The sequence below is a fragment of the Meleagris gallopavo genome, chromosome 1 (genome assembly GCF_000146605.3).
Source record: "Meleagris gallopavo isolate NT-WF06-2002-E0010 breed Aviagen turkey brand Nicholas breeding stock chromosome 1, Turkey_5.1, whole genome shotgun sequence".
Classification (NCBI taxonomy): Eukaryota; Metazoa; Chordata; class Aves; order Galliformes; family Phasianidae; genus Meleagris; species Meleagris gallopavo.
The window spans coordinates 151,870,404-151,891,275 of NC_015011.2; the positions used below are offsets into that span (position 1 = coordinate 151,870,404).

The 20,872-nt window shown below is 45.2% G+C and overlaps 1 long non-coding RNA gene across 2 annotated transcripts; it reads right to left on the minus strand.

Moving 5' to 3' along the window:
- Window positions 1-689: 689 nt before the first annotated feature.
- On the minus strand, window positions 690-20,837 carry LOC109364182. Of its 2 annotated transcripts, XR_002110216.2 has the most exons (3): window positions 20,450-20,837; window positions 6,316-6,481; window positions 690-4,624 (listed from the first exon to the last, which is right to left on the minus strand). It is a non-coding gene; the product is annotated as an uncharacterized LOC109364182 (long non-coding RNA). The 2 variants fall into 2 exon arrangements; XR_004162585.1 differs by lacking the exon at window positions 20,450-20,837 and having other exon boundaries at window positions 6,316-7,483.
- Between the last annotated feature and the right edge of the window lie 35 nt (window positions 20,838-20,872).

Below are 20,872 nucleotides of genomic sequence, written 5' to 3' on the forward strand. Positions count from 1 at the left end.
GTGATGGAGGGATCCTTCCTGGGGCCCCATGCAGGCATTTTGAATCATAGAGTCATAGAATCACTCAGATTGGAAAAGACCTTAAAGATCATTGAGTCCAACCACAACCTAACTATACTACCCTAACGAACAATCTTCCGCTAAAATCATGTCCCTGACCACCACATCCAAACGGTTTTTAAACACATCCAGGGATGGCGACTCAACCACCTCCCTGGGGAGCCTATTCCAGTGCTTAACAACCCTTTCTGTAAAGTGCTTCCTGACATCCAACCTAAACTTACCCTGGCGCAACTTGAAGCCATTTCCCCTCGTCCTGTCACCTGTCACCAGTGAGAAGAGACCAACCCTGCTCTCCCTGTAAGCACCTTTCAGATATTGGAAGAGAGCAATAAGGTCTCCCCTCAGCCTCCTTTTCCCCAGACTGAACATCCGAGTTCATTTTGTTCCCCATAGTGTCCACCCTTGCCTTCATCCAATCAGAGCGGTTAGGGATGGTGAATCCCCGGGCTGCTGCATTTCTCTCAACACTCTCCTGTACAGGCTCTCCATGTTTGCCTCAACACCCGCTGCGTTTGTCTCAGTGCACTCCAGACCGGTCAGTCTTCATGTCAGGTCAAGTCTCTGTTCAGGTCCCTGTTCAGGCACCAATTGTCACAAGTTAGTAACATGGCACAGGGCTCTTGTGCAAGGAAGATTCTCTCCTTTATTTTCCTAAGCAAGTTTTTTATATTCTAACATGAGTATTCAGTATGTTTCCACTAACAATACATTGGCTAGAAAGCAAGCAAGTCTTCATAACAGCAGAGAGCTTATCTTATGCCTAGCTACAAAACATCCCTGTTTATTCTGTCCATCTCTCTGTCCCAGCACCTTATTATCAGCAAGTCGACATTTGACGAGGTCGAGCCAACCTCTCTTTCTCCCACTGCACAGCACCTCTTCAACTCTGGCAAACAGATGTCACTCATGTTCATGACTTTGGCCATCTAAAATATGTGCATGTAACAATAGATACTTACTCTTCTTAAATATTTGCCACATACAGCATACAGCCGAATGCTGTCGCGATGCCCGTAAACACTGGATATCTGTTTATGCTGCTTTGGGGATTCCACATACTTTAAAAACAGATAATCGACCGGCGTATACTTCTAAGGCCTCTCAGACTTTTCTCCAGGAATGGGGGGTTAGAGATGTTACAGGCATTCCTCATTCTCCCACTGGACAAGCTATCATTGAACATGCTCATCAGACATTAAAATGTACTGAAATTGTAATGTATTGAAATGTTTTGAAATGTAGTGAAATTATAATAAACAAAAAAGGGGGGATACAGGAGACATGCCACAAGAAAATTTATGTAAGGCTTTGCTTGTGCTGACTTTTTTGAATCGTGACCATACAGATGCAACTCGTGTGGATCATCATTTTGGGGCCTCCCCTATGCTCAAGAAACGGCCAGTGGTGAACGTTCGGAATACGGCCACAGGGCACTGAGAAGCTCCCTTACCACTGGTAACTTGGGGTCGTGGATATGCTTGTGTTTCCACAGGGACTGGCCCTATATGGGCTCCAGCACAGTATGTTCGGCCTCATTCCAAGGTAGAAAATCCAGCCCTCATAATGACTGGGTTTGTCTGTCTGTTCTTACTTATTGGTATTGTTCTGTAATTTGTTGTATTGTATTGTATATATGGCACTCACTTATGGATGCCATAGTGAGTGATGAGAAATGGCTGGATTACCCACGGGATGTTATCACAATAACAACATGGGTAACGCTATGACAAAAGTGGGTGATTTTCCTGCGTTACCAATGCAGCCTCAAGAATTAGAATTATTAGGCATTATCGAAGTTACTGTGTGCTTCTTCCTCTGTTTTAGTAGTAGATCAAATATGAACTGAACATAATTTGGTGTGACCGGTGCTGGAATCTATGAGAATAGCTCTTTTAGTGTAATTTCAGCACCCCGTTGTCAGTAACACTCGGTTATGATGCTATTAGCCTACCAATGATCCTTTTCTTAAATTGTGAAGACAAAACCTGAGAAGGAATCTCAGGCAAAGGGATGACCCTGTATGACTCTGTATTATAGAACGATTAGCTGTCTTTCATCCCACTCATCAGGATTTGAAAAAGATGACCACGCATCACTTGAGACAAAGGCACACGCTGTCTTACTTTGATTCGACCTATGATAGAATTCTGGAATACTGCCCTACAGATTTTTTTAGTTCACTGATCCCTTCAATTGGCACCTATATCAGGGACCCAAAGGCTCCTCACTGAACAATGATCTTGGGATGGAACAAAGTATTCTGACACTTTTAAGGGAACAGATATTTGTAGCTATAGCTGCAAATATTTTGTTTTGTAGAGAGAGCTGACCTTGGTAGTTTATTTTGTTTTGCAAGCAGGTGTTCCATTTGGGTTCTGTATCATGCATTGGCCACGCGTAGCTGGTGTACAAATGGAAAAAAAAAAACCCTGCAGACCCTGAGAAGATTAAAAGCAGGAGCGAGTCTGTGATGGATGACAGTGGAAAAGTGCACTCTGAAGCAGGGGACGCCCTGCTGGCACTACCTATCACATCCACCGCCAGCATGTGGTGCTCAGGGACATGATTTAACACAGGGTTATTAGAGTTAGGGTACTATGGTTAGAATCATAGAATCATAGAATCGTAGTATGGCCTGGGACCATAATGATCATCAAGTTTCAACCCTCCCGCTGTGTGCAGGGTCACCAACCACTAGACCAGGCTGCCCAGAGCCACATCCAGCCTGGATGTGTTAGGTTAGTTAGGTTGCAGTTGGGCTTGATGATCTTTTAGGTCTTTTCCAACTTGAGCAATTCTATGATTCTATGATTCTATGTTCCTTCTCTCTCCTTTTCAGTGGTTTGCTGTCTCTTGGGGGTCAGTAAGTAATAATGCGCTAGCTTGGGGAGTTTCTGCTTCCCACTTTTGGGGTTATCTAAAATGGATGCCTATGTGTGTGAGAGTGTACATCTGTTGACTAAAACTCGCAATCCTTTGCAGTTCTGTGAGTGCATAGTTTGCTTGTCCCTGCTCCTGAGACATCCTGTCACTCAGATTCAAACATACCCTGAAACAGCACTTCTCAGCTTTAGCCACACTCAATAAGTTAGGATGTTAGCTGGTTGAGGAAAGCAATGCCACTAGTGATGCTCCAGCAGGCTTACCATTGATGTTGATTCTATCCAACATGCAACTTTACAATTGCATTGATTGTCTATTATTAGCCCAAAGGCACGGTTGTGAAGATTTTAAAGGCATGTGTTATATGAGCCACAGTAATCACTCAAAAATCAATACATCAGAACATACAAAAGTTGAAGATTCTCTCTAATCAGTTACTGCTACACACAGAATGGGACCCTCAGAGATTCTTTTCCAGGCTGCAGAATCTTGGGCCATGGGCTAGACATGTATTTGTTCTTTTCTTAATGGTTTTAATAGTATTTGTTGTCATTATGCTATGTTTGCCTTGTCTCTTTTCTTACGTTCAGCGTGTTAACAATCAAAGCTTTGATTGAGTCATGATAACCTAAATGCATCCGGAAGTGCTATTACAAAGTGTTACACAAAATGAAGGAGAAAGCTCTAAATCAGGCAGTTGGGAAGCTGTGTAGAAGGCGTGATTTATGTTGTTGTGTTATAATGTTATTATATTGTTTCCTTGCACAACGCACGATGAGATAGATGGTTTTGGACCTTGATCACTGAGGTTTGCTTCGGAGCTGTCCCGGCCAGAACCACAGCGACTCTCCGTGAGGTACAGGGAGGTTTCGGTAGGTTTCTTCATCGAGGGAACCCTGAGATAACAGCAGCCTGGCAGATCTTGCAAGGGCAGCTGGCATGAAGTGGGCGTTGCTGGGGCATCCACACCCTCTTCCTTGAAAAAGCCTCAGGGATGGAGAGAGGGAGTTAGGATGTTAGCTGTTCAAACGCAGAGAAACCATAAGCCACTGTGAAGCAAATGATTTTCAGGGCAAGCCCCGAGCGGATCAGCAAGGCCGCAGTTCAGCTCTCAGGCTGCAGAGAATGCCTGGCCCTGTCACTGCTACCGGATGGCAGCCGGGATACCACCTGTGTGCGGCGTGAGCAGGTTGGGTTATCAGCTCAGCTTGGTGATAGAGGTAAAGGAGGAAGTAGAAAGGCCGAGGAGCATGCAAGATTGTGGGAAGGGAATTGACAGGTGGAGTCATACACTGCCATCCCTACAGGAAGGGTTGGGTCCTCGAGCAGTGGGAGATCATCTGCCGTCTCACAGTCAGGTGGGAAAGGGCGACCTCAAAACCAGCGAGGGATGGAAACGTGTCCCTGTTCGGGGCAACAAGCGGACTGCCCCTCAGCCTGTCCCACCTTCCCATGTCTGCCAGGACAGTGAGCCTCTAGGTGAAGGTGTGGGGAGTGGTTTCTGTCCCACTGTAACCGTGCAACAAGTCCCAGTCCTCCTCACAAAACTGAACGTGTTTAAGTCCACGGAGCCAGATGATATCCATCCTAGGGTTCTGAAAGAGATGACTGATGTGGTTGCCCAGCCACTCTCCATCATATTTGAAAAATCGTGGCTGTCTGGTGAAGTCCCCGATATCTGGAAAGAGGGAAATGTTACTCTCATTTTTAAGAAAGGGAGAAAGGAAGACCTGGGGAACTACAGGCCGAGAAGTCTCACGTCTGTGCATGGGGAGATCATGGAGCAGATCCTCCTAGAAGCTATGTTAAGGCACATACAACATAAAGAGGCAATTCGAGCCAGCATAGCTTCACCAAGAGCAGACTGTCCCTGACCAATCTGGTGGCCTTCTATGATGGAGTGACAGCTTCGGTGGACAGGGAAGGGCGATGGATATCATCTACCTGGACTTCTGCAAGGCCTTTTGACATGGTCCCTCACCACATCCTTCTCTCTAAATTGGAGAGGTGTGGATTTGAAGGATGGACTATTCGATGGATTAGGAATTAGCTGGCTGGTTGCAGTCAAAGGGATGTGATTAATGGTTCTGCGTCAGGGTGGAGGCCAGTCACAAGTGGCGTCCCTCAGGGGTCGGTCTTGAGACCGGTGCTCTTCAGCATCTTCATCAGTGACACAAATAATGGCATCAAGTGCACCCTCAGCAAGTTTGTGGATGACACCAAGCTGAGTGGTGTGGTCGATACACTGGAAGAAAGGGAAGCCATTCAGAGGGACCTGGACAGGCTGAGAAGTGGGCACATGAGAACCTAATGATGCTCAATAAGGCCAAGTGTAGGATGCTGCACTTGGGTCGGGGCATTCCCAGGTATTTATACAAACTGGGGGAAGATCTCCTGGAGAGCAGCCCCACAGAGAAGAACTTGGGGGTCCTGGTAGATGAGAAGCTGGACATGAGCCAGTAGTGTGTGCTTGCAGCCCAGAAGGCCAACTGTGTTCTGGGCTGCATTAAAAAAGGCGAGGCCAGTTGGGAGAGGGAGGTGATTGTCCTCTACTCAGCTCTTGTGAGGCCCCATCTGGAGCACTGTGTGCAGGCCTGGGGCCCCCAGTACAGGAAGGACGTGGAGCTCTTGGAGCTGGTCCACAGGAGGGCCACTGAGATGATCAGAGGGCTGGAGCACCTCTCCTATGAGAAAAGGTTGAGAAAACTGGGCTTGTTTAGACTGGACAAGAGAAGGCTCCGGGGTGACCTCATTGTGGCCTTCCAGTACTTGAAGGGTAAACAGGAGGGTGGATAGTGATAGGACAAAGGGGAATGGTTTTAAACTGAGTCAGGGCTGGTTTAGGTTAGATATTAGGAGGAAGTTTTTCACACAGAGGATGGTGACGCACTGGATCAGGTTGCCCAAGGAGTTTTTTGGATGCCACATCCCTGGAGGCATTCAAGGCCAGGCCGGATGTGACTCTGGGCAGCCTGGTCTAGTGGTTGGCGACCTCCTACACATAGCAGGAGGGTTGAAACTCGATGATCATTGTGGTCCTTTTCAACCCAGCCCATTCTATGATTCTTTGATTCTACAATTCTTCCCAGGTGCCATTACATAACAGTTATGAGGCTCTGGAGCTGGGTGGACTTGGGGGCGGGGGGTGCTGGTGAAAGTCCATCCGTGCAGGAGAGGTTGCCCAAGGCTAGTCAGTCTGCTCCCCGTTTTGCTACAGCATCAGTCAGGAAAAAAAGAAGGGCTGTCATCATAGGGGACTCCCTTCTGAGGGGAATCAAGGGCCCGATATGCCGCTTGGACCCGTCCCACGGGGAAGTATGTTGCCTGCCTGGAGCCCGAGTAAGAGATGTTGCTAGGAACAGCACTCACCTGGTTAAGCCCTCCGATTATTATCCATTACTGGTTTTCCACATTGGAAATGAAGGGGTAGGCAAAAGAGGTTCTCGGGTGTCAAAAGGGACTTCAGGCCTCTGGGAAGACTGCTGAAGGGATCAGGAGCGCAAGTTGTGTTCTCCTCTGTCCTCTCAGTTGGTGACTGGGATTCACACAAAAGAAGGAGGGGGGTGTGCTGAATGAATGGAGTTGTGAATGGTGTCGCACTCAGTGCTTTGGGTATTACGGCTTGGGACGCAGCCTTGAGAAAGGGGCAATGCTGATGGTGGATGGGAGCCAACAGACTTATTGACAGTTTACGGGCTGGCTTGGCCCAGTTCTGCGACTAGCGGGGCAGAGGAATCCACAGATCCATGCTTCCGGAAAGGGAAAACAAGGGGCTGCAAATAATTAAAATTATTCTGTGGCAACGATCTGGGGAGAAACTAAATAATTTACTAAACATAATATTGGAATGCAAGATAACACTCTATAATGCAATATAATTAGAACTGAAGCTAAGAAATCAAATATAATGAGAGAGAATGTCTGAAAAACTGTTGGCTTTACACTAGAGCGGAGGTGATGTGTATGGTTGGGACTAGCAGCAGGGAGGAGAGCCGAGAAAAAAGGGACATATCAGGTGACCTTGCCAGGGGTTATATCTCTCTCTGAACACAAAGTGTTTTGGGGTATGTAGTTCTTCTTCTCTTCTGGACAGATGCCTGGAATTCAAGCATTAACTCTTTAACTCCCAGTGCACTATATGATGTCATGATGTGGAATACCAATAACCAAAAATCATAAAACCATGACATTCCACCCCTTACTCTACATCACTACATTACGATTAAGATATACAAACAAACCATAATTAGCAAGCATTAAACACACACACACAAACCTATATATATACACATGGAATTACTGACTGCACTCCCCCAACATCAAACTGCCTTGTGGTACACATTGAACATCCCCGTTTTTCTGCATCACACACCAAGTGGATCCAAGTCCCTGGGCAAAAACAGTTCCGCGAAGAGGTTTGCCCTTCCCAGAAGCTGGAAAGACTCAAACCGTTTTTCCTAACATGTTCTTTACATGTACAACAGGGACTTTATCTCACTTGAGAGTATGTAGGGAGCTGGATTGGGTTGGACCATCACGATTGATAGATCCTCTGGTACTGACTAACCAGGTGGCTTCTGCCAAATGCTTCTCCCAGTGCTTAAATGTACTGCCACCCATTGCTTTCAACATAGTTTTTAACAACCCATTGTATCGTTCAATTTTACCCGAGGCTGGTGCATGATAGGGGATATGATAAATCCACTCGATGCCATGATCTTCCACCCAAGTATTTACAAGAAAATTTTTGAAATGAGTCCAATTATCTGACATTCTTTCTGGAGTGCCATGTCGCCACAGGACTTGTTTCTCGAGACCTAATATGATGTTTCGGTAGTAGCAAGGGGTACTGCATATGTTTCAAGCCAGCCAGTGGTTGCCTCCACCACAGTAAGCACATAACACTTACCACTGCGAGATCGTGGCAAGGTGATATAATCAACCTGCCACGCCTCCCCATATTTATACTTTTGCCATTGCCCTTCCCCCCAGAGAGGTTTCATCCTCTTGGCTTGTTTAATTGTGGTGCATGTGTCACAGTCATAAATAAGCTGTGCAATAGCATCCATAGTTAAATCCACCCCTCGGTCTCTAGCCCATTTATATGTTGCGTCTCTTCCTTGATGGCCCGAAGTTTCATGGGCCCACCAAGGTAGGAATAACACTCTCTTGTTCTGCCAGACCAGGTCTGTTTGAGCCACCTCAATTTTGGCAGCTCGATCTACCTGATGGCTCTTTTGTTGTTCTTCAGTAGCCCAGCTCTTGGGCACATGAGAATCTACATGGCGCACCTTTACACCCATGTTCTTTCCTGGGGCAGCAATCTCTTTCCACAGTTCAGCAGCCCAAATAAGTTAACTCCTTCATTGCCAGTTATTTTGCTTCCACTGCTGTAACCACCTCGATAAAGCATTTGCCACCATCCATGAGTCAGTGTAAAGATAAAGCACCTCCAACGTTCAGCAATGTCTAAGGCCAGTGGACAGCCTTCACCTCTGCAAATTGGCTTGATTCTCCTTTTCCTTCCTCTTCAACTTGTTGTGTGGGGCTCCACACAGCAGTTTTCCATCTGTAATGCTTCCCCACAGTACAACATGATCCATCTGTGAACAGGGCATATTTCTCTTCATTTTCTGGTTGTTCATTGTATGGTGGGGCCTCTTTAGCTCACAATACCTCTTCTGCTGGTGATGTTCCAAACTTTTACTTTCAGGCCAGTCCAAAATCACTTCTAGGATTCCTGGCTGAGGTTCCCGATCGGATCTCATTGCGTAATCAACACAATCCACTTACTCCAACGGGCATGATAGGTGGAGGGAACTTTTCCCTTGGACATCCAGTTTAGCACTGGCAGTCAAGGTGCTAGAAGCAGCTGCATTTCTGTACTGATTACTTTGGAAGCAGCCCAAACCCCCTCATATATGAGGCTAAGATCTCCTTCTCAGTTGGAGTGTAGCACTCTTCTGACATCCTGTATGCTCTACTCCAGAATCCCAGGGGTCGGCCTCGAGTCTCTCCTGAGGCTCTTTGCCACAACCTCCAAGTGGGACCTTTCTCTCCAGCAGCTGTGTAGAGGATGTTGTTTACATCTTGTCCCATCCGTACTGGCCCCAGGGCCACGGCACTCGCTATCTCCTATTTAACCTGTTCAAAAGCCTGCTGCTGCACAGGACCCCACGCAAAGTTATATGTCACCTGATAAATGATGCTGTAGTTTGGAATATGCATTCTCCAAAACCCCATTACACCCAGAAGAGATTGTGTCTCTTTCTTATTAATAGGTGTGGACATGGCAGTGATTTTATCGATCACATCTGTCGTGATGTGATGACGTTCATCTTGCCACTTTGTCCCTAGGAACTCAATTTCCTAGGCAGGTCCTTTCACTTTGCTTCGCTTAATAGCAAAACCAGCACGCAGAAGGGTCTAGAGTATTTGCTCTCCTTTCTTAAAAATGTCCCTGGCTGTGTTGCCCCACGCAATAATATCATCAACTGTAAGTGCTCAGGAGCACCACCCTGTTCCAGTGCAGCTTGGATCAACCCATAGCAAATGGTTGGGCTGTGCTTCCACACCTGGGACAAACGATTCCAGGTATACTGAATGCCTCTCCAGGTGAAAGTAAACTGTGGCCTGCATTCTGTCGCCAAAGGAATGGAAAAGAAGGCATTAGCAGTGTCAGTGGTGTCATACCACTTGGCTGCTTTTGAATCCAGTTCATAATGGAGTTCTAACACGTCCGGTACAGCAGCACTCGGTGGAGGTTTGACTTCATTCAGGCCACAGTAGTGTACCATCAGCTTCCATTCTCCACTGGCTTTACGCACCCACCGTATGGGACTATTAAAAGGCGAGTGTGTTTTTCTGATCACTCCCTGACTATCTAGTAGACGAATCAACTTATGAATGGGGAGCAAGGAATCCCTGTTGGTGCGGTATTGCTGTCTGTGCACCGTTTTTGTAGCAATCGGTACATGTTGCTTTTTCACTCGTAGCAACCCCACAACAGATGGATCTTCTGATAGGCAACGCAAAACAGACAGCTGCTTAACACCTTCTTTGTCTACAGCAGCTATTCCAATGGACCATACATACCCCTTGGGATCCTTAAAATATCCCCTTCTGAGGTAATCAATACCAAGTAAACATGGAGCCCCTGGGCCAGTCGCAATAGGGTGCTTTTGCCAGTCTTTACCACTGAGGCTTATTTCGGCCTCCAACACAGTCAACTCTTGGGAATCCCCAGTCACCCCATGAATATAAAAAGATTCTGTCCCTTAGTGACTCAAGGGCATTAGAGTACACTGTGCACCGTTGTCCACCAGGGCCTTATATTTCTGTGGTTCTGATGTGCCAGGCCATCTAATCCACACAGTCCAATACAATGTATTATCTGTTCCTCCTCCCGGCTGGGGGCAGGGCCTCTCTATTTGTTACCTCTGTTGTTCTTATGGCTATTGCCGAGTCCCGCAGCAACTGGAGCAATCGCCTTTTTGGAGAATTTCATCTTGGTGGTTGATCTGTCTTGTAATTCTTCCTGCTTGAAGTGCAGGATTGGTTTTTTTTGACACTTCTTCATATCTTCTCCATGGTCATGTAGGGAACGCCACAAGGCAATACGCGACATAGGCTTACTGTTGTCACGATATCTTCTTTTGATAGCTGAAATGTTGGATGATGCAGATTGGGATGAAACATTTTATCAGCCCTTCCAGTGGGCTGTTTTGGGAATCCTGGTGCCCACTGGATGTATCTGATACCACCATGGATCCATCAGCATTAAGCACGGTAAACAATTCGTCTATTAGATCTTCTTGATTGCTCGGCATTCTGTCCAAGTTTTCAGTCTACTTTTGCAGTGGCTGAACACAAGCTCGTAGAGGGGTTGGATGTAACTCAAAGTCTATTAAGTGTATTAATCAGTTCATTTGTAAGGGGTCTTCTTTGCCCTCTGCCATTCATTTCTGCAGATTTACTGGCATACTTTCTGGTGCAGTCTTTGTGAACGTATGCCACATATCTGGTGTACACCTGACTCTCTCAGATGCGGCTATGTAATGTTTCCACCACAGCGTATTCTCTCAAATAATGGAGGCACTTCCACTGGATCTCATAGGTGGTCTCTTTCCTCCTCTTCTCCTGCAGTATCTGCTTCCTCTACTTTCTCCTCCTCCTCTTTCTTCTGTTCTAAGTGAGTCGAGATTCGTTTCATTTTCTGTCTTCTTACAGGGACAGCCGGCGTCGATTCTGGTGCCTCCTGTGGTTGATCAGGTTGATAGGTTCCGACACTCTCATTCTCCAGCTCGGCTCGGAGTCTGTCTTGTTCGATTGTGATGGTATTTAGTTCAGATTGAATCCCCAGTCACCCCATGAATATAAGATGAGCCCCTTGGGGACAGGTGTAGCGCCCTCTTGTTAGGATGGTCCTCGGAATGGCCTCTAGAAGACCCTAATTCTACTCTTTTAGGAGCTGGGGGCTTGCAGCAGACCATACAGAGTGCCCAAATTTTATCTTGTAAAGAGCTTGACGGTTGCATTGCTCACACTGCTCCTTACATCTTGTCGGTTCCATGTACTTTGTGGGGTTGTGATCTTTTAAGTCAGTGGGACATGACTTTGCAGAAGAATTTTGAATAAGGGCCATTACTTGGCAGCAACTTGTACCCCTAGCTTGGAAAACAGAGCAACCTGTTTGGGTAGATGAGTGGCCCTTAACAAAGGAAAAGTTGCTGCATTTACATGAGCTAGTTCAAGAACAGCTGGCTGCCGGTCACATAGTGCATACCGCCAACCCTTGGAATGCTCCAGTCTTCGTTACCCTCAAGAACAGTGGAAAATGGAGGCTTTTAGAGAACCTGCGTGCTGTCAGCGCAGTAACTGAGCCCATGGGGGTGTTGCAGCCTGGTCTGCCTTTGCCTTCAGTGTTACCTTCAAATTGGGCTATAGCGGTCACTGATTTAAGAGACTGTGGTTTTTTTTACCATTCAACTTCATCCAAAAGATGCACCACGATTCACTTTCTCAGTTCCCTCCATCAGCCAACAAAGCCCTACTCAGCCATATCATTGGACTGTTTTACTACAAGGAATGCTCAATAGTTCAACAATGTCAATTGACTGTAGCAAATGCATTATAACCACTATGAAAAGCTAGGCCTCACATCCTTATTTATCATTAATAGCAGCAGAACAAGAAGAAGTTCTAAAGGGTGCTTTACTGCTTGTCCAGCAGGCAGTCCATTCTGTTGGTTTACAAATAGGTGAAGAAAAGGTGTAACTCAGTTTTCCGTGAAAATATTTAGGATAAAAAATTATATTTCACACCATTCAGTCGCTAATCCTCAAAGTACTACCTAACGTACAGACATTAAATGATCTGCAAAAATTATGAGGAACCACCAAATGGTTGTGACTGCTTCTGGGTATTACTACACAAGAGCTACACCCTCTACTCCAGCTACTCAATGGATATCCAGATATAACCTCTAAAAGACAATTAACACCAGAAACGCTACAATGCTTATATTCTGTAATAACATGATTGCGAGACTGATATAGCCATCATGTTTGTTTATCACTGCCAGTATCTCTTATAACAATATCAAACTCCTATCAACCATCTAGTTTGTTATGTCAATAGGATACCTCAAGAAAAGAGCCTCTCATTATCCTCAAATGGATATTCGTACTTCATGCATTTTCAAAAACCATTATATCACGAGTGGAGATGCTCGCAATGCTAATACAACAAGGTCAGCACGGTCTACAAATTTTACAAGCTCTTGACCCTGATTGCATCTACATACCTACTAGTAAAAAAGATTTAGGTGATTGCACAATTGCTTGATTTACAAATTGCTATGGCAGACTGTACCAGACAAATCTCCGCTCATCCCTCCAAACATTAGTTACTGTATAATTTGAGTCAACTATCCCTTACTACTGCTATTTTACTTACACATGTTCCTATACCTAATGCTGTTACTGTATTTACAGATGGCTCCAGCAAGACATACCGAGCAGCGGTTCTCTGGCATGCGACTGCTACACGATGGCAGTCAGACGTACACGTTGTTGATCACCTCAAATTGCAGAACTCACTGCGATAGCTCGATGTTTTCAAATTTATGTAGAACAAAAGCTTAATATGCTTAATATATAACTGACTTGTTGTATGTTACAGGTGTCATTCAGCAGATTGAAGGATCTTTTCTTAAGGAAGTTAACAACCCTGCTTTGTTTGCACAACTCAGGCAAGTTTTACATTATGTCTCTCACCGTACTCTTATTTTATCATGCGAATCCGATCACACACTGTGTTGCCTAGTCCTATAATTGAGGGAAACCGTAAAGTCGATCAAACCACAGTTGCCTTTGCTACCCCTCAATTATTTCAACAAGTGTGACCTTCCAATGAATTTTTCCATCAGCACAGGAGAGCCATTCACAAACAATTCCAACTGACAGTGGATCAAGCCCGTAAACACTGGTTATCTGCTTACGCTGCTATCGGCATCCCACATATTATAAAAATAGATAATGGACTCACGTATACTTTAAACGCCACTCAACCAAGCAAACTTGTGAAGGTATATAAGTTATGTGAGAACTTGTAATAAAGGATTTGGATTGTTCACATCTGAGTCCGTGCATCAGACGGCGCAGGCAGCCAGCTTTTCCACAAGATTGTTGTGGGGGACAGTGTCAAACGCTTTACTGAAGTCCAGGTAGACCACATCAGCAGCCTTACTTTCTGTCACGGTTTTATGATTTTTGGTTATCAGTATTCCACATCATAACATCATGTAATGCACTGGGGGTTTGACTACTGATGCTCAAGTTCCGGGTGCCTGTCCGGAGGAGAAGAAGAACTACATTTCCCCAGGGGGCTTTGCGGTCAACGAGGAGATACAAGTCCTGGCAAGGTCACCTGATGTTCGCTTCTTTGCCTGCGCTTCTCCGCCTGTTCTTCTCCGTCTGCGCTTCTCCGTCTGTGCTTCTCTGCCTGCGCTTCTCTGCCTGCGCTTCTTCATTGGCTCAACTGGACTGCAATTCTCATCTCAGCGTTGAGGTCAGGCCGATCCACCTTCCAGACACACACTCTCTCTCTCTCTCCTTATATTCTGCTGATACTATATTTAGTAAATTAGTTTGTTTCACCTCAGATTGTTGCCGCTGTTTTCAATTATTTCGGGGTCCCCTACTTTCCTTTTCCGGGGGCGTGGATCTGCGGATCCCTCCGCCCTTCTAGTCACGGAACCGGACCGAACCAGCCCGTAAACCGTTGACAGACACCGAGGATGTCCATCTCTCTAAAGTCTCTCCCAAGCCTCTCCACACTCCCTGCCACTCAGTATTCTCTGGTTTCGGGGAAAACTTCCTCAGAGAGAGAAAGAGTGTCTGAAAAGCTGTAGGCCTTACACTAGTGCTGAGGCAATGTGTACTGTCAGGACTAGTAGCAGGGCGGAGAGCCGAGAAAAAAGGGACATCAGGTGACCTTGCAGGGGTTATATCTTCTCTCGGAATGGAAGGTGTTCTGGGGTATGTAGTTCTTCTCTTCTAGACAGGTGCCCAGAACTGGAGCATTAAGTCTTGAACTCCCAGTGCACTACATGATGTTATGATGTGGACCGATAACCAAAATCATAAAACCTTAGCATGACTAGAAGGGCCACAAATATTCTTGGGAAAGAGCTGGCTGGGCTGGTTAGCAGAGCTTTAAACTAGATATAATGGGGGAGGGGTTGTACTGGGTGACAGAGAAGTGTGTAGGAATGCTGTCACCTTGGGAGGCCGTAAGGGAAAATCCCAGACTTATCCTGGAGGTATCAGGGAGGGCTCCTCTGAGAAGGCAATGAGGCCAGTAGCCAAGCTGAAGTGCCTCTCTACCAATGCGTGCAGCATGGAAAATTAAGAGAAGAAGCTTGAAACCGTGGCGCAATTGGGAAAGTATCACAGAAACATGGTGGGATGAATCCCACAGTTGGAATACCGTGATTGAGGGCTACAGGCTTTTCAGAAGGGATAGACAGGGTAGGAGGGGTGGCAGAGTTGTCCTCTATGTTAGGTAGTGGATAGATTCCAAGAGCTGTGTCTGAGGAACAGCCACAATCAGGTCAAGAGCTTGTGGGTAAAAATCAAAGATTGGTCCAGTAAAGGGCATCTAATGGCTGGGGTCTGCTACAGGCCAACTGATCAGGAGGAGCCTGTTGACAAGGCTTCAGCTGCAGGAAGTGTCGCGCTCGCAGGTTCTTGTCTTGATGGGGGATTTCAACCACCTGGATATCTGCTGGAATAGCGGCATGGCAGACAATCTAGGAGTGTCGGAAGAAAAAGAACGGACATTGGCACTTTATGAAAGTGATAACAGAGACAGTTTACTGGAAAAAATACTCTTAAAAACTCTTAAATAATACTAAGTGTGCTTCTGATTGGATGCAGGCGTGAATCACGCATAACGCCTCCATAATCAATTGGTAAGTATGTGAATGGCATGAGGCAATCACGCACCTAAATTTCTACTCTGATTCGTTGGCAATAAGCAACTTTTTACCTCTCCCTCAAGTGTACCTTTTTGCTCTTTTGCTAATGCAGCTCTTTTTTCTTGCTTATGCATCTCCCTTTTCTTGCTGATTTTGTCAAGGACTGTAACTGACCAGAGTCAGTATCACATACAACACAGCACATAGGTCTTAGCCTACGCTCACATAGTCATGTCCTCCACTAACCAAGTATGTCTTGGATCCCATCCACTCATCTCCTATCTCGGGGTTGAAAAATTTTACTTTCAGGGATGGTTTACAGAGATTAATGTCATTATCCAATACAGCTCAGGGAGCTGTATTGCTAAAACGCCCTTGGTGTCGGGACTGACTACCGAGTTGTGGAACAGCAGACCGAAATGGAATAAGCTGTGCAATTCTGCTACCTTGTGGAATGTTTACAGGCGGATTTGATGCCTACAACATTATTTCTATTTGTCCTTCTGTATGGGAACTGTTGATCACGGCCTGAACCTCTGATTGACCACCTGAGGCAAGCAATGAGTCAGCCCTGGGAGCACAGGTGAAGGCAATTCACCTGTGCTACTGGAAGGGGTGGAGCCTGGCTCCACTTCTCCTAGATCCCATTTAAGAGCTGGCTCCTAGTGAGGAAGGATCTCTTTCTGGAGATCACTCCTTCTGGAGTTTACTGTGAGCCTACAATACTGGTGAGCATTCCCATTCTTTTGATTATGTTTCCATTGCGATAATCTTACTAAGCCTAACCTTTGTACACCTACTGATTGTACATTTGGCGAGCCAGGCAGGCTAAACAGACTAAAATAGATACAATGTCTTTTCTTTGGAATATCTATAAGTGGGTCCGGGGGAAAAAATATCACCCCCCTAGATAAACTAATTTCTGGGCAGATCCCAGGGATTCTGGGTTCTCCTTATTACCAATTAACAATCACAATTGAAAAATGGGGTCCCCTGTGTGTGTTATGGGGAATACTTCCCCATTCTACCTGGCAGAATATTTTCAAGAAGAACGGCAGTTAGCAGCCTCTGCAGTGGCATGGCCACTGTTAAATGCCTTAAACCAAGCTGAGATAAGAGCTGACACCTTTGAAAGTGTGAATCGGTTATTGAAAGATCACAGTGAGAAGTTGGAACAGGAACTTAGCATAATATTAACAGGGAAAAGACCAACTTTCAATCCCCCGATAGGCGACATCCACAGTATTTCAATAGATAATAACCACGCCTCTGAAACAACGGACCTGGATGAACAGGAAAATTAAAAACTCTAAATCAGATCTAGAGGTTCCATTTACGATGGATTCCTTGGAACTCCGTCCCATTATATCGCAAAAAACATAGGAAGATAGACCGGCAGGGGTGCCTCCTGAGCAGTGCTCCCTGCCCAAACGCATTTACATATAACGGCTAGACCATACACACCAACAGAACTAATGGATATGGCGCAACGGTTCTGGCAAAGCCAAAAGAAAGTATACCAGCCTGGTTACTTAGGTTATAGGATTCAGGGGCAGAAAGCGTCATGGTTAATGCACCAGAAATATCAAAATTGGCATGACGGTGCACCCGGCCCGTAGGTAAAGATTATATGCTGACACTCAATATACCAATGAAAACCATTCGTTAATAGTCTGGTTAATGAGATCATGCCGCATGGTTTGGCCAAACAAATCAGATACTCCACTAAACACAGGATTGTGGTCCTCTGTGGAGGACCTTCAAAATTATATTTGTGAGCTGGGCATTTACATATAACGACTACTGATGCTCAAGTTCCGGGTGCCTGTCCGGAGGAGAAGAAGAACTACATTTCCCCAGGCGGTTTTGCGGTCAGCGAGGAGATACAACTCCTGGCAAGGTCACCTGATGTTCGCTTCTCCGCCTGCGCTTCTTCATCGGCTCAACTGGACTGCACTTCTCACCTCAGCGTTGTGGTGAGGCCAGTCCACCTTTCAGACACACGCTCTTTCTCTCTCTCCTTATATTCTGCTGATACTATTCTTAGTAAATTAGTTTGTTTCACCTCAGATTGTTGCCGCTGTTTTCAATTATTTTTGGGTCCCCTTTTTTCTTTTTCCGGGGGTGTGGATCCGTGGATCCCTCCTCCCTTCTAGTCACGGAACCGGACCGAACCAGCCCGTAAACCGTTGACATTCTTGGTGGAGGAAATGGGCATCAGTTGCTTTTTAGCTTTTTGAACGAATCTCTGCTCTCAGAGAGCTTCGTTGGGAAAGTTTATCTGTTTCACCGATAGTCTCTGAAAATGTGACCTTGAAAAGTCCAGGCGGACTGCCAATACTCTAGGATATTTGTAAAGTTTGAGCCTTGCTATCTTGCTTCTGTAAAAGAAAAAAAAAAAAATGCTTTCTCTTCCGGAACTGCCTTTAAAGGGACTGCATGCCACTGTTTCTTCTTTTGTAATGCTAAAAACATACTGGGCCTTAGTTAAGTTCACCTCTTTGCTCTATGGAGCAATAGGTATATATAATCAATTGAAAACATTCATGGAAATAACTATGTGGCATCTGCATACTATGTGGCATACAATTCCAGAGGGAGCTGCTAATTTTACAGGACTGGGGATTTTTAGCAGGTTTCCAGCCTCTCCTTTGAATTCTTTATGCAGCTTTTCAGTGCTCACCTGATCACGTTATTAATCTCCCTGAATGTATTGCTTGCCATTTCACTCGGTATTAGTATTTGTTATATTTTGAGGAAGTCCTCCCCAAAACCAGAGAATACTGAGTGGCAGGGAATGTGGAGAGGCCTGGGAGAGACACTAGAGAGATGGAAATCTTTGGTGTCATGGAACTTTACTCCTGAACACCTGAAAGACCCTGAGAATTTAAATAGATATTTGAGACAGGAATGTTGCAGATCAGGAAGATCTGAGGAGGCCCAAATTATTTGGGGCCTGGCTAATGCTTATCAGGCCTTATTCAATACTATCCTGGAGAGGGAGAGAGTTTGTAAAATTGAAATGGAGAGTCTCAGGGAAACAGCACAAAATGAACGAGAGAGTCTCCTGGTCAAGAGAAAAGGCCTCCAATCTGAGAGAGATGCCCTCCGAATTGAGAGAGACTCCCTGCAATCCAAACTCAACAGTCTTCAATCTCAACAAGACACCCTCCAATCTGAGCTAGATACTCTCATAATCGAGCAGTACCACAGACAGGCTCCAAGCTGAACTGGAGGATGAGAGTATCGGAACTGACCAACCTGATCAACTACAGGAAGCACCACAATTGATGTCAGTTGCCCCTGTAAGAGGATGGAAAATGAAATGAATCTCAACTCAGTTAGAAGAAAGAGGAGGAAAGAGGTCCAGAGGAGTGGCTCCAAGATCCACGAGAAGCACCTCTGAGTCCAGAGGAGGGGCCCTCAGTAAGACCACGGTCACAAACGCCTATGAGGGCAACAAGAAGTCCTGAAAGAGTAAGACATGAGCAAGATATCGTTACCATTGTTGATTGATCTCTGAAAATGAATGAAATTCGAAGTCTAAAACTTCTCACGTCACCCAAATGACCTTTGGCCACTTGGTTACTTCGATGTTGAGACAATGAGAATAACAGTGTGTGGCGAGATAGTAGAGAAGCTCGCCAACTGGGTGGCATTGCTAGGTACTCAGCCATTGACAGAAGTATTAGTACATGCCAGAACCAGGCCTTTACCCTCTGGAAGCGGATGTTGTTAGCTGTAAAAGAAGGATACCCCTTCAAAGACGATCTGATGCCTGAGAAAAAGAAATGGGCTGATATGGAAGAAGGCATCTGTTATTTAAGAGAATATGCTGTGGTGGAAATGCTACATAGCCCCGATTTCATTCCTAACGAGCCAGACCAAGAGCATGATCTCGAGAGAGTCAGGTGTACGCCAAACATGTGGCGTACATTCACAAAGACAGCACCAGAAAGGTACGCCAGTACATTTGCAGCAATGTATGGCAGAGGGGAAAGAAGACCCCTTATCAATGAATTGGTTAATAAACTTCAAGACTTTGAGTTACATTTAAGCCCTCTACAAACTTGTCTTTCAGCCATTACAAAAGTAGCTGAAAATCTGGACAGAATGCTGAGCAATCAAGAAGATCTAATAGACAAACTGTCTACCGTGCCTGATGCTGATGAATCCATGGTGGTAACAGATACTTCAAATGGGGACCAGAATTCCCAAAAGAGCCTACTGGAGGGGCTGATCAACTTGATTTCCTCCCAGCCGGTGGCATCCAATGTCTCAGCTATCAAAAGAAGATGTTCTCCTGCTTGAGCAAGTAACAACAGTAAGACCACATCACGTTTTGCCTTGTGGCATTACCTACGTGACCATGGAGAAGATATGAAGGAGTGGCATAAACAACCTACTCCTGTACTTCAACCACGGGTAAATGAATTACAAGACAAATCAACCACCAAGGTGAACTTCTCCAAAAAGGTGATTGCTCCAGTTGCTGCAGACAATGGAGGTAACAAATAGAGGGGCCTTGCCCCCAGCCAGGGGGGGAAAAGGGATAATAGAGCTTATTGGACTGTGTGGATTAGATGGCCTGGCACATCAGAACCACAGAAATATAAGGCCCTGGTGGATACTGGTGCACAGTGCACTCTAATGCCCTTGAGTCACCAAGGGACAAAATCAATTTATATTCATGGGGTGACTGGAGGTTCCCAAGAGCTGACTATGTTGGAGGCAATCTGGAAAAGAATCCAGAGTGTTAGGGTGCAGTACACATCTGTGTGGCATTTTTTTTGGATCATTAGATATTGTCTATTACAGAAGCCCATTCTGATGTCAGAACCTTTTTGCTTGAACTTAAAGACGACCACAACAATACTACTACTGCAGACTAATAAACTTGAAATTAGAAAAGGCTCTATTAGCCTTCTACCACTACTAGCATAGATTTTAGTCATTTTGCTTGCATACCTCATTAAAAAAAACAAAACAATGGCAACAAAGAATAAACCTTATGAAATGTACCTCACTGTTGTAATCAAGTTTTGGTGTTGGCTTATCTTTTTTTTCCAAAGACGACTGTTTCTTCTAACCCATATGTTGGAATCAAAACCACAACTGCATTTCTTCTTACAAACAATATATACGCATCTTCATTCACTACTCCCTTAGTTTTAAAGAACAGCTGTAACAGAAGACAGAAGAAAAAAGGTGTTAGCACATTGCCTTCTGGATTAAAATCATACCAACTTGAAAAGAGTAAAGTACTCAAGCAAATATAAATCCATACTTACTATTACACGCCATATTTTAAAAGTTCATTCAAATTATACTCGCTATTTATAATACCATTTCATTCCGAGTATTTATTAAGAATATATATATATATAAATATAGATATAGATAGATACACACACACACACACACAACGAAAATAAAACCAATGAA